The sequence below is a fragment of the Phlebotomus papatasi genome, chromosome 2 (genome assembly GCF_024763615.1).
Source record: "Phlebotomus papatasi isolate M1 chromosome 2, Ppap_2.1, whole genome shotgun sequence".
In the NCBI taxonomy this organism is placed as follows: Eukaryota; Metazoa; Arthropoda; class Insecta; order Diptera; family Psychodidae; genus Phlebotomus; species Phlebotomus papatasi.
Genome location: NC_077223.1, coordinates 88,839,467 through 88,853,646, shown reverse-complemented (window position 1 = coordinate 88,853,646; position 14,180 = coordinate 88,839,467).

Sequence of the window (14,180 nt, the reverse complement as noted above, 5' to 3'; positions counted from 1 at the left end):
TCGATTTTATTAAATTTTATGGGACTTGTTGCAGTTTCATCAAATAACTACCTACTTTCACAAACCAATTCATCAATTTTAAATATGAAACTAAGCATTGTGTTCTTTGGACATTTGCAACATAATGTTGCACTTGGCATATGAGAGCAATGTGTCTAAATTTCTGGCATCGACAACAGTGTTCTTTTTATTCAAAAATAAATACAAGTAGTACCATAATCTTCAATCTAAAAAAATCACAATAAATTTCTTTTCAACTCTGATGCAAGTTCATTGAAAAAGAGGAAATACTTGCAGCACTCTTGGGGAAATTTCCCACCCAGACCAGCAATAAATAGATCATACGACGATTACGAGGGCAACCTACCCCATTTGACGAGAGGGTTGGAAAGTACTAGAAATTGAGACTAATTGGATTTAATTTCTTGCTATTATTCTGACTCTCTTTTATAACAAAACACAGCGCGTGCATAACAGCTCCAAGAGAGCGACGTAACCAATTTGCGCATTGGCCCAAATAGGACGGAGGCATGGAGGTGAGAAAAAAAGAGCGTGCGTTACGACAAAAATGAGGAAATTAATGAAATACACAAAATATTGCTAATGTTGGAAATACATGACCTTAAACTTCACACGTTCAAGTACACCGACTGTGATTTTAGTGGCATATAAACAAGCGGCGTTTTTCTTATTACATGATCATCTCTTAGCATTGAGAAAAATCTTCCTAATCACTGTAAAAAGCTCCAGGTGATTACCCGGCGTCTCCATTTCAAAGGGCCTCCCGCGCAATCCAACAGAATTAACAACAAGTGACTCATACTATTTATGTATTCTAATTGATTGCGATGTGTCTCTCCTCATTAGTAATTTCACGATTTTAAGTCACTTGTTTGCTTTTTTATCGCCGTGTGGAAATGTTAATGTTATACAATTATTGCCATTGCGAGCGATTACACTATTTGAAGAGAGTGTGTGTGGAATTAATTTACTGTGCGAAGAATACTATAGATATGTGACGATCATAATTATGTGTGGGTAAAGAAGAAAGAAGGTGTATGAACTTGACCCATTTGCAATGTCTCTCTCGTCTGCGCCCCACAGAACAGGGTGATCTCTTCTCACGATCATCGTCTTTCTGACTAAGCACAATTTTCTCTGATTCGAGAAAATTTTTCACACGATATAAAGTGGAAAGAATAAATCATATTTTTGCACTTTTCACGTAGGATTCCATCGACATTCACTCTTCGCCCAATTGGACATTCTATTTCTCCTTCGTCTCTCTGTCGAAGCACATCGTTCTAATTCAATTCACAGCCATTCCAAAGTCACACGAATTGATGTTAGATTTGTTCTTGAGAATACATTAAAAGAGAGGCCCTTTTTCGCACAACGCTTGATTGACAGTAATTTATCGAACACGCGCCACTATTAGTACAATATTCTGTTTAACTTGATCACTCTATTATGGATGTTTCTTTATATAGTTTCAGGTGTCTTAAGCTGTCCATACATTTGTGCAAAATTTAAATAAATAAATTACAATAAATATGACATTATTGATAGGAATCCATTATTTATAGCAAAATGTCCTGAAAATTTTTAACATAATCTCCTACATATAAGAAATTTTCATGAGTTGTTGTCATATTGAAACAAAATTACTTCAATAATACCAAATATGGATTTAACTTCCTCTAGTGTGTAGTAGCCATAAGATTAGATTATTGAAATAAACTTGATTTTACGGACCCTCCACGTTAGAGAAGGTTATGTCCATATTTGACAGTCACATGCGTAGAGCAATTTGCTTCAATATGGACATAAACTTCTCTAGTATGCAGAGATCACTAATGGATTTTATGGCCTCTACATACTAGAGAAATTTATGTCCATATTGAAGGGGTTTTCCTACACAAGCGTAGAGAATTTGCTTCAATATGGACATAAGTTTCTCTAGTGTGTAGAGATCTTTACTCAAATATAAGAAATTTTATTAATTTATTTTATTTTATTTATTTATTTTTATTTTTTTTTATTTCATTATGTTTATGTAATGTGTGTTTTTTATTCAAAAAAAAACTCACATTATCTCCAGACTCCAGACATTTTTTACTTTTCCCCCTCACCCCCTCCAATGCCATGTTTTTTTGGTTTATTTCAGAAACGAAGGAAAGGGAACTATAGATTTCTTCTTGGATTTCTTTTTTTTTGGATATATTTTGGAGGTAACCTAGACAAACATTTCTTCCAAACTTAGGGCAGAATCACATTGACAGTAAAATGCTCACCGTCACCGTCAAAGCCCTCACCGTATTTCGTTAATTTACGCATTTTCATTGCAATTCTTACGCAAATTCTCAATTACCGTATTGCCTTATCTCATACTCGGTGGCCCTAGGTGAAAATAGTATAAGAAAATTGAATAAATAAAGCGGAAATGCGATAAACGGTGAGCAATAAAACTGTACGAAAAACTGTAGCAAAAAAACCCTACAGTTTTTTGTTTTGCTTACCGTTTATCGCATTTTCGTTTTATTTCTTCAATTTTCTTATATCATTTTCACCTAGTGCCACCGAGTATGAGACAAGGTAATATCGTAATGGAAAATTTGCGTAAGAATTGCAATGAAAATGCGTAAATCAACGAAATACGGTGAGGGCTTTGACGGTGACGGTGAGCATTTTACTGTCAATGTGATTTTGCCCTTATTCGGAAAAATCGTCATTTTAAGTATTAAAAATCAATGTTCGATTCACTTTGGAGGGCTCATTTTTTGATCGATTTGGTTAAATTTGGATTTTTTAGAAAGGTATTGAATTTTCGACCCTGACAGCATCAGTTTTCATTAGTAACAAATCGGTTGAGCACCGATAATTGAATTAGTTTTTCAGAAATTATTTTTTTTTTAAATTGAACTTGAGTTTTTTCCCGAGCTATAGAGGTTAAACGGTAAGAGGTTATTGACTCCCGGTCTTCGATGACTTCCCCATAAGTGGACATTATCTTAGGCGGTCTTTTTGTTCTTTTTACAATACCCCTACATCTCCTCCAAAACCATGTTTTTCTTAATTTATTTCCAAAACCGCCGTGCGGAAAATTTCCGTTCAGCTTCAGTGGAAATCTTCGAAGGCAAGCTCCGTCCGGACGCGGCAACATAATCTGTGAAATTTTGATCCCAAAACGATAAAAAAAAACTCAACCTTCTTCTTCTGGAGAAGAATGAGTTTTCCAAAAATTTCTACTATTTCGTGAACAGTACTAGGGGTAAGTGGATCACCTTTGAAAGGGATTTCCTCTATTTTTAAATAAAATTGACCCTTATCGTGATATAATTTAGCTGCACAAACAGATTGAAAAGCTAAATTGCATTATGAAATGGCTCAGTTCAGTTAAATTTAAACATAAGAGAAAAATCACAATTTCAAATGTGCCCATGTTTCAATGGTAGGGGAATGTTGGCATGGTTCGCACAGAGTGAACATTCAAACAACGCAAATTTTCTCTTTGTTTGCAAAGAGCTAGTTCGTCATTTCTTAGCCATTAGATAGATCATTATTAAGCTCATGAAACGAGATGAGAAATGGTAGGTAAGCTGTTTGCAAACAAAGAGAAAATTCGCATCGTTTGAAGGTTCACTCTGTGCGAACCATGCCTACATTCCCCTAACCCTTCTCCCCCTATAGGGGAAAACGTGCTACCTTCGGACGACTCAAGCTTCGGACAAATCCATTTTTTCTTTATGCTCCTTATGGATTTCACCCATAACTTTATCTGAAAATTTGAGGCATTGGACCTGCTAATAAAATATATAATAATTACAATGGGCCAAATTCATTTAAAACACATTAAAAAAAAAAAGAATTATTCGAAGCATAAAATGTGTAAAGATTACGCGCTTTCCCCTATATTTCTTTTATTTTCGAATATGTTTTAAAAGTAGCTGGGACGTTTTGCCATCTCTTTTTTTTTATTAATAAATAATTAATAGATTTTTCAATATTATGAGAAAACTTAAATTGTAAAAAAATCAGCCAAATTCGCAGAAGAGAACAGTCACTAAATCCTATAAATTAAATAAATAAGACTTCTCAGAACGCTCGACCTGATGCTCGAGGTTAAGAAAGATCTTACAAACACGAATAGAAATTCGAATGAAATAATGCAACAGAAGTTAGAACTAATAATCATCACAATATTATGTACTTCTCACAATATAGGGAAAAGTGGGTACTTGTTGTGAAGCTAAAATACGATAAGCTAAATTATATTACGGTTCAGTTTTATTTAAAAATAGGAGAAAAGGCCTATTTTAAAGGTTCTTCTTCAATTCAAAGGTACCCCACTTCCTCCTATTGAGAAGAAAAATCAATATTAACATACATCCAAAGGATTAGTATGAAAAAATCGAACAAGAAATATTTGTTAACCTGATCAACCCTACGCTCCCATATGCTCGTACATAAAGAGACATCTCTATTATCCCAAGAAATAAGATGCATCTAAGAAAATCCAGTAGATTTTAAATAAAATGATAAGGATACTGAAAACTATCACAAAATTGAAGAACTATCTAATGTTCTTATTACTCGCTATTTGAGTTTGAACAATAAATTATAACAAGGTATTGTTAACATCATGAAAGCTACAAACAATTCTTATCACAAAATCTTACATACATAATTTTGCACTAATTTACATATCTTATATAGCTTATATATTAAGCATTTTGCACTAAGTATTAGCAGATTGACTTTGAATGATCGACTGATAGACTGACTGAAGAAAATTTGCTGAAATTATACTTTCACTAATGTTAACAATCTATATAGCATTATTTACTTCGAAGAAAGTTACAGAATTTACTTAATTAAGATATTTCAAAAGCAGTCAATAAACATGTATATTAATGGATTAAACTCAATTTTTATAACTTTTAATTCTGATTGAAGTGAATTCATTCAGTTAAGGGAGCTTGGGGCAAAATGTGACAAGTCTAAATTTTAAAATCCAGAATCAATAGAGTTATTTTTTAAATTTAAATTGCAATAGAATCAACGCATTAGATTCATATCTTCAATATTCTAAGTTATTGTTATAGTTACTTTCACTCCTAAAAAATTGTCTAAAGTTCTTACTTAACAACAATAGTTTAAAAATTTGACAATAAATTTGGTATTTTTACACGGTGTTTTAATTTTTAGAAGTAGACTGTATCGGAGACGTACTGTATTTATAAATATTTATTATAATATTAAATCGTCTAAAAATATTTTCTTTGGCTTTTTCACCTTTTTTAGGACTCTGAGTACCCAAGAATACAAAACGATTTTTTTGGGCTAACCTCAAATCTTCGAAAATCAACTAGAGACAAATTCGGTGTTTTTTACCTTTTAGGACGATTGGGTCATATATGACCCATGAAAATTATGAAGCTTTCCTGAAAATACCAATAAACTACAATTTTTACTTTGTTGAGAAATATTATGTATAGTTATTATTTTCTAGTCCCAAGAGGTTTTTGCTTAAAAAAATTAGAAATAAAAATATTAAAATTCAAGCACCAACGTGAAAATTTCAAAATTCGTGATTTTTGAGCTCAAATATTTTTTTATATAGCAAATAGCTGGAGATTTGCAAAAAATATCCTAGATTCCTACATCTTTCTACTTCTTGATTATGTACAAACATTAGAAAGAAATAACTTCAGGTAGTCAGGAAAAATTATTTTCTCTATGGGTCACGGGTGACCCAATCGTCCTTAAAGGGTTAAACCTTGAAAGGCATTATAGACACGTTTGTTTCGGTGACAAACATTTTTTTGCCATCTTTATAGTCTTCGTCCTAATTTATGATAATTAAGAACTCTAGAGAAACAGTATTAGGTATAAAGGTCACAAAATATCTTAATTATTTTTTATAGTCTTAAATTAAATCAAAAATAAATAAACCTTTATATTTCACGATCTTAAGCGATTCACACTTATCCGTCTAGCTACTTCTCACGCAGCTGAGTTTAATCCAACAGAAGCTCATTGGAGATATGAAAGGAGTACAAAGTTGAATGATCTACGACCTTCCAAAATTTCATGGCTAAGCCAAAAGCTTGTTTGTTCTTTCAAGTACGTCCTTCAGGATCAAAAGAATATTTAGGCCTCCTCCCGTCAAAGTTCCTATCTCTAGCGAAATCTTGACTTCCACCATCCCTACAAATTGGTTCTCATGGACCAGATAAAAAAAACGATCCTTGACTTTGGGAAAGTGTATGAGTTTGCAGAAAATGCAATTCTGAGATGGAGGATAATATTCTGGTGTGGAGTTGTTGCTGAAGAAATCGGGGTCATTTTTTGCTGTTGCACTCTGTCATGGTCAGTCCAGATGGATCTCTTCTCACAGAATGATGCTGTAATTAATAACTTTTCAATAAATGCCCGCACAATCACGATCGCTGTGTCGATTTGCTGGAGCAGCCTCAAGTGCCTCAAGTAGAAGTTCTTGAGTGTCACTAGAGAAGAATTTATGGTGTGCTATGAAGAGGCGAGAGAGATATGCTATGTATACATTAAAAGTTGAAAAGGCATTTAATGTGGTGGAGAAGTGAGTAAGTAGAGGAAGGACACGTCAAGATTTATCTGTCATATAAAGAGTGCAATTAAATTGCTGTGTATGGCGAGAGTATATGAAGTGTTGTTGAGGAAATACAATCCGATCTCTGTGAATGATGATAAGGTCAAGTGCGAGAGATTGAAACAAGGAAAGCCTCCATTTGGATTTGTTATCTAATTAGCATTTCTGTACTTGAAAATTTCTCCCCTCGTCACCAACCACAGAATCATTCATGTGACAAAATATTAGCACGAGACCCAATTCAAGTCACAACCAACATGCTGGCATTGCCATTGATCATGAAATTCCTTCCCATTATCTCATATTTCTGTGCTAATTGTATGGTGATTGGTGGGCGCTCGATCGACAGCGAGAGTCACTTTTCCCACCGACAGCGAATTAAGTATTCGCGTCCCGATCGAAAGCTAATATCCTTGGCTGACAGCCAGGGGAACTTTTGCGGTTCCGCGTCGCACTACTGGGGCCCTGAAAAGTGCGTTTGGTGGATTGAGCTGCGGGAAGGATGGAACAGGGCGCCTTCGCAAATCTGCCCATTTGATCAGTCGCATGATTCACGATTTGAGATTAGCAGAATTTTTAAAAATATTTTACAATCTCTGATAAACTTGAGATAAATTTAACTTAAGAACTCATGACGTTAGGAAGAGACTCAAATTTCCAAGAAATAAAACATTGCAGGGAACTCGAACCAGTCTATCCTGGAAGCCTGAGAAAGTAGATAGGGGAGACCGGGGCAATATTAGTCAGGGGTAGAATTAGACAGTAGGGTATTATAGTTCTCCTTAGAAAGAATATTTTGCGAAGTAGGAAGGAGTGCAACACCTTTGAAATTGGTCTTTTTTCACCTATTTTTATATGGAACTAAACTAGGAGAAAGCGCGCTACCTTAGGACCATTCAAGCTTCGGACAATTCAATTTTTTCTCTATGTTCCTTATGGATTTCACTCATAGCTCTTTTCTGAAAGTATAAGGCATTGCACTAGCTATTGAAATATAATATTATAATGGGGCAAATTCATTTATAACACATTGAAAAAAAATGATTTGTGCGAAGCATAAATCGTCCGAAGGTAGCGAGCTTTCCCCTACACAACAAAATATTTACAACAAAATACAAATTACAAGATAGTAAGGTTCAGTTACATTTGTAAATAAATAGGAGAAAAAACTCAATTTCAAAAGAGCCCCAATTCAAAGGTGCCCCACTTTCCTCTACTTATTTATTCAGAATAATTAAATCCCTCCTCTTCATTAAAATATTTATCAGTTTGATTCAATCATGTTTGATATAAATTGTAGGCAAAGAGAAAAAGTCATTGCCTAACTAATTTGATGACCGGTCTCCTTAATTCTCTGGGATATCACAGGGAGCTTGTCTTCAGGCCTAAAGCGATATACAGACTAGATTTTTAGCCCAGTTCACGAAAAGCTCAAAATCCTATTGTAATAACCAATTTTATTTCTTTTTTCAGAATCTAAAATAAATCATTTGTCCTCAATAATATTTCTATTCTAATGAAAAATGAATATATCCTTTTTGGCACTTTACCCTTAAGTGCTACTACACAACCGTCTCTTCTTTGTTTTGATTCCGGTCTCATCTGTTTGGTGGGTTTAGAACACGCCGAGGATTAGGCAAACCAATAAAGACAGGAATCATCACAAAAAGTAGATAATGCAGAAGCACTTGAGAATAGTAAAGTGCTAAAAAAATGTTCATTTTTCAATGGGAATAGCACCCAGTGAAGATCCAATCCTAAATAAAAAGTTTCTAAAAAATCTTGATTGCTAAGAAATTAGAGCAGTTAAGCCATGTGGGTAACTCAGATCTGAATCTGAAGCCCGTATAAGACTCCCATAGGATTTTAATTCGCTATTAACAGATTTTGTTAAACACTAAATCAATCAATTAAAAATGAACATTTTTTAGCACTTTACTGTTCTCAAGTGCTTCTACATAATCGACTTTTCTTTGTGTAGGTTCCTGTCACAACTGTTTGGTAATTTTGGAACACAACGAGGACTGGGGAAGGGCCAACAATCTCGATAGGAACCAATACAAAGAAATGTCGATAATGCAGAAGCCCTTGAGAACAGTGAAGCGCTAAAAATGTTCAGGAGAAAAATTATCATTTTTTTCAAGGAAGTAGCACCATAAATCTCTATTTTGAAGATCACTAGACAGAGTGGAAACTGACAGGAAACTTTAAAACCAACAAAGACTCCGTGGGGATTCGGGAAATCTTTAGGAACTTACTGAAAATTTGCCAACACTGATAAAGCCTTAAGAACTCATGGAAATTAACAATAAAATTTAGAAAGGGTTAGTAAGCCACAATAAATCAACAAGAAGTATGAATAAATAAAGGTGAAATATAAAGGTTTATTTATTTTTGATGTAATTTAGGACTATAAAAAATAATAAAGATATTTTTTGACCTATATACCTAATCCTGTTTCTCAAGAGTTATTAATTATGTTAAATTAGGACAAAGGTTGATACACAGGGCCAACAGTAAAATTCTTGATAATCTATGGAAATTTAAGGGACCCACGGGAACACTTAAGAGCCTATAGGTTATCCAGGGAACCAGAAATTCAGCCTACCTTGAGTACTTATTCACATAAGGGATACCTGTTGCATATTTATTAAAAATACTGAACTTCTAATACTGAAAAGGAGGTGGGACTATATTGAGCTATATTGGCTAAATTGCGCAAATTAAACTTCTAAATTCAATTATGGCTAGGACCAACTTCCTTTAGAAATATGCGAATAAAAAAAACCGCTCAATGTAGCCCCACCTCCCACTATAAATAAATTTTAACTATTTTTAGATTTATCCCAAAAAGGGAGATTTTTGACATTTCTCGTGTGTGTTTGACAGCTGTCACACAAATATTGGAGTGTCGAACATCGAAAAGCTCTGAATACATACTAGAATACTATAAAATTGTAGTAAAATCTAATTTATATTACTAGAAGTTTATAATTATTTCACTTTTCAGGTCATAAAAAAATTTATTTGATTAAATTTTAATAGAATTTCATAAACTATAAAATTTCGGTAATAGATTTTTGGAAAAACAATTGTTTTATTATAAATTTAGAGTCTCTTAAAATGCCTTTCAGACAATTTAAAAATATATTTCCCAATTTTTTTTTATTAGATACCAAAACATTTATTATGCCCAACGCATAATAACTTTTGTTTACTAAACATGTTCTTGACATTTCAATGAGAGTGAATGAAACATAGATCTAGTCATCTCGCTCATTCTCATGGAAAATTTTGAAAATATGTTTACAAACAAAAGTTATTGTTCGCTGGCCATTATTCTCTAAAATAATGGAATACTTTGTATTCGAAGATTTCTTTATTTTTTTTAAAAATAATTCCTTCATTGTCTGCTACACTCACAGCACTTAAGTACAATTATGCTATTAAAAGGTCCCGAATAGAATATCATGCTGAAAACTAATAAAAAAATAAACTCGCAAGATAAATAGTTATCAATCAAAAGATATTCTTAGAAACTGTTAATTTGTCTTGTATGTTTTTCCATCGCTACGCAACAGAAGCAAATGGAAATTGCGGAAAAACTCCAGCTAGTGTAAAAATATCTTCCGGAGCTTTTTTCTTCGAGATGCCCATTGTAAACAAAACAATAAAGGAGATGAACTAAAAATAGCCTGAACGTGTGGCGAGAATTTACCGGAAGGTCAGAGCTTTCCCTCCCTCACCACCTCATGCTTCCTTTCCGTCCATATTTTTGAGTTTTAAGGCATATTAAATGATAGCGGAAATAAATGGAAAAAATACATTTATATAAAAAATCACTTGCTTCTGTAAACAACATACAAATGAATATTTTATTTCTCCAATCGACCATCAACTCTGGGCAGCTTTTTTTTCCACTCAATCTTCGCCGCGCGTCGGAAATTATTTCCCCGCCAAATCGGAAATAAACTTCCATAAACGGCGTGCTTGGGACAGACACTTGGGTGAGAAGTGATCAAAGAAAATCGCACACCACTAACCCAGAGATTTCATCTCATGGACGGCCACTTTTGCCAGCCATTTATTTGCCTCCGCAATTTCAGAGATATATTGAGATTTTGACCCGCCAAAAGAACGTGCAAAAAAGCTCACCTGAAAAGGGGTCTGCAGCGGAAAAAGTTTGTGACAAATGTTACTTAAGGATTGAAGTTTAGAATGTCTATATAGGGTAAAGTGGTACAAGTTGGACCATGATACAAGTTGGACAATGGTACAAGTTGGAAGAGGGCTTTTTTTCTTGATAAATTTAGTACTTCATTTTTATTTATATATTTTTAATGCTTTAGTTTTATAATTTGGTTTCTTGTGCTTAAAAACAAATTTTGTACTGTATTTATTAAGAAAAAAATCATGTGCAAGTTGTACCGGCGAATTGTCCAACTTAAATCGCTTTACTCTTGAAGAATTTCAATTTCATTGTAATTTACTTGTAGCAATGAAATTAAAATATCAGGAATTTTCAATTAAAAATAATTCTAGTATTTTTAAAAATCATTTTTCCGTTTTTCTAGTATGGTAACTGTACCAAATTGTGGCAAAGCATCAAAGTCTTAAGTTTTAAATGTAATATTTATAATACAAATTAAATCTTGAAATGTTGCTTGGAACTTTGTAGTTTATCATCTTTGTTTTCTCTAAAATCATTCTTATAATACCATTTTCAAATGACTAAAAATATATGCACAACTTTGAGTAATATTTCTTTGGAATTTTTCCAAATTCTTTTTCCCATCATCTGGTTCGTCAAAGAGACATTATTTTTTGCATTGTATAGTCTCTAGACTAGAGTATAGAAAAACTAAAAATGTAAGTGGCCGAAATTGAAAGCTGGCTGAAATTTGATACTGTACCCCTACAGAGAGACAGATAAAAATTACTACTCTTTATTAAAAAGCTAAAAATACCTGGTTAGAAGAAGAATTTGCTTTAAAGTGGACCATGTTGCGATCAAAACGTACCTTCCAAATTAATTAAATCGATAAACGAATTAATCAAATATTATAACCTTTCTATTATTTTTTAATATGATCCACTCGTCTCTTCCGCGTACTTAGAGTACCGAAATCACCTCACTTTAACCCATTCCTTACCATGGTATTATACATCATACGCAAATTGAGTGATTTTAAATTATTTATTCCAATTCAATTGATATTCGAATTTCTGTCAGGAATGGATTTTTAGTTACTTTAGTCCTTCAATTATTTGGAGAAAATAGCCCGACAGAGATGGAAATACATTTTGTTGTTATTTTCTCGCTTCGTCATGCAAAATTTTTGCTTAAAATCTCTCTTAAAATCTCTTTCCAGATTTGAATTCTAGTTGCCAATTTTTTTTCTTGGATAGTTACTCTGTCTAAATCAATAGAGTTTGTAATGAATTAATGTACAGAATTTAAATTCAGTGACCGTTAAGACACGTGTTTGAAGGCGGCTCCCCGCTAACCCATAATAGGTAAAATTGTTTCTTTTCAAAAGATTCATATATTAATCTGTTGGAAACTAATCCCAAAATATGAACACTCTATCTCAAGTATTTCTGGTACATTGACTGAATGGGTTAATGAGTGATATGGAAAGTTTTCAGGCTACTTATGACAGTCTACGATTCCCTTATGGCCTCTACACACTAGAGCAATTTATGTCTATATTGAAGCAAATTCCTTACACTTGTGAAGGAAAACTCTTCAATATGGGCACAAATTGCACTAGTGTGTAGAGGTCATTACACAAATAAGGAGAAGACTTGGTAAAATAGGTTCTTCAAATGGAGAACAATGGGCATCCTATTGAGGCAGATTAGCTGTCCAAATTTATAAGCAAGGTGTCCGAATTTAGAGCCAAGGTGTCCAAAATCAGAGTCAAACTTACCTTTACATTCCAATTCATTTTTAAACGTATTAACACTAATTTTAGGAAAAGCAAAGACGATAAATAGCTTTCCAAGTTTCTAAACAACCCTTCTGAAAAGAGAATAACAAAAAATCTATTTGTATTGAAAATATCGCACTTCAAACTTAGAACATTGATGCTTATAAGAACCCTTCCCAAAATTATGAGCACTTGCCCTATATTAAGGTTGAAAATGTGAAAAAACTTTTATTTGTACTACAGATTAAAGTTATTCTAGAGTTAAAGGTTTAAATTTTCTTTCGTATATGAAAACGTAGAATAGTGCTTTGCATTATACAACAATTTATCAATTTCTTCGTTCGAATTAGCGAGATTGTGCGGCTTTAAATCGATTCTTTATTATCCTGAACTACCATAAACTAGCTAGAACTTCTCTTTAATAAAACATGGATCAGTAATGTGAATGTTAAGACATAAGAGTGGAGTCGTTCCTTATAAACGTTATAGACTAATAAGACAACTTACAGAAATCTTCAAGTTCTACCCTTTAAAAAAATTTTAAACTTTAAAAAATAACTATATCACAAATTTAAGATTTCTGTAAGCTATCTATAAGTGTTCAAATCCATAAGTGATAGCTCCACCTAATGTTTCCAGGATGCTAAAAAAGCGCTACTTATTACACAAAATACGACTTATTGAAGTCGATTATGGAGGATATTTCATTTTATTACAAACAAATCTCATCTCAATCACATAAATTTGCAATCATGTATTTCTGGAAAAATCTATTGATAGATACGAATAACTTTATTCCACCGTTCATCCAAAAATGAGACCACCAAAGTCATGGACATTTGGCTTGAACGTTAATTTACTGTTTAAATTAACTCTATTTCACGTTAAAACATTAGAAAAAAGCACCCAAAAGTTGAATCCAGCAAATCTATTTTTATGATTTTTATGTATCAAGAAATTGTGAAAATCGTTGCCTTTTTTTAGATTCTGGGATGATGAAAAGAAAGAGATTTTATTTAATCTATTTTGTCCGTTGAAATGGAGAAAAATACTTCATCAGTTAATTGGCTCGTCACACTTCTTGTCGTTCCTTAAGAAGTGGCTTAGCATTTTCAAGATCGAAAAATATCCAGCGAACCATTTTCACGACTTTTAATCAAAAATATTTTAGACTAAGAATTAATCGCTGGCTACTGCCTAAGCAAGGTATCCTAGATTTAAATACCTTTTCAGGCTTCGTATACATTCTGACTTCGAATACTTCATATTCCTTCCATATTCCATTAACCCTTTAATCATGAGAGGATCAAAAATCGGGGGTCAGAAAAAATCACCTTTTCTAACTTTTTAGACCAATACACAACTTTAAATGACCGTAAGAAAAATTTCCAATGGGTAGATAACTGTACCGTTCACGGTTCATTCGAGTGCTGATCTGCCGATCTTTTGTAAAAATTGTGCCGATCGGAACAATTTTGTGTGCACAATTTGTGCTGATCTCGTGCCGGTCTGCCAATTCTAAAAACTTTCCATAGAAATCCAACGGAAAAATTAGTTTTTCTAGTACGATACATTAAAATTTATCAACTGTCTGTATGAAATTTATGATGTTACAC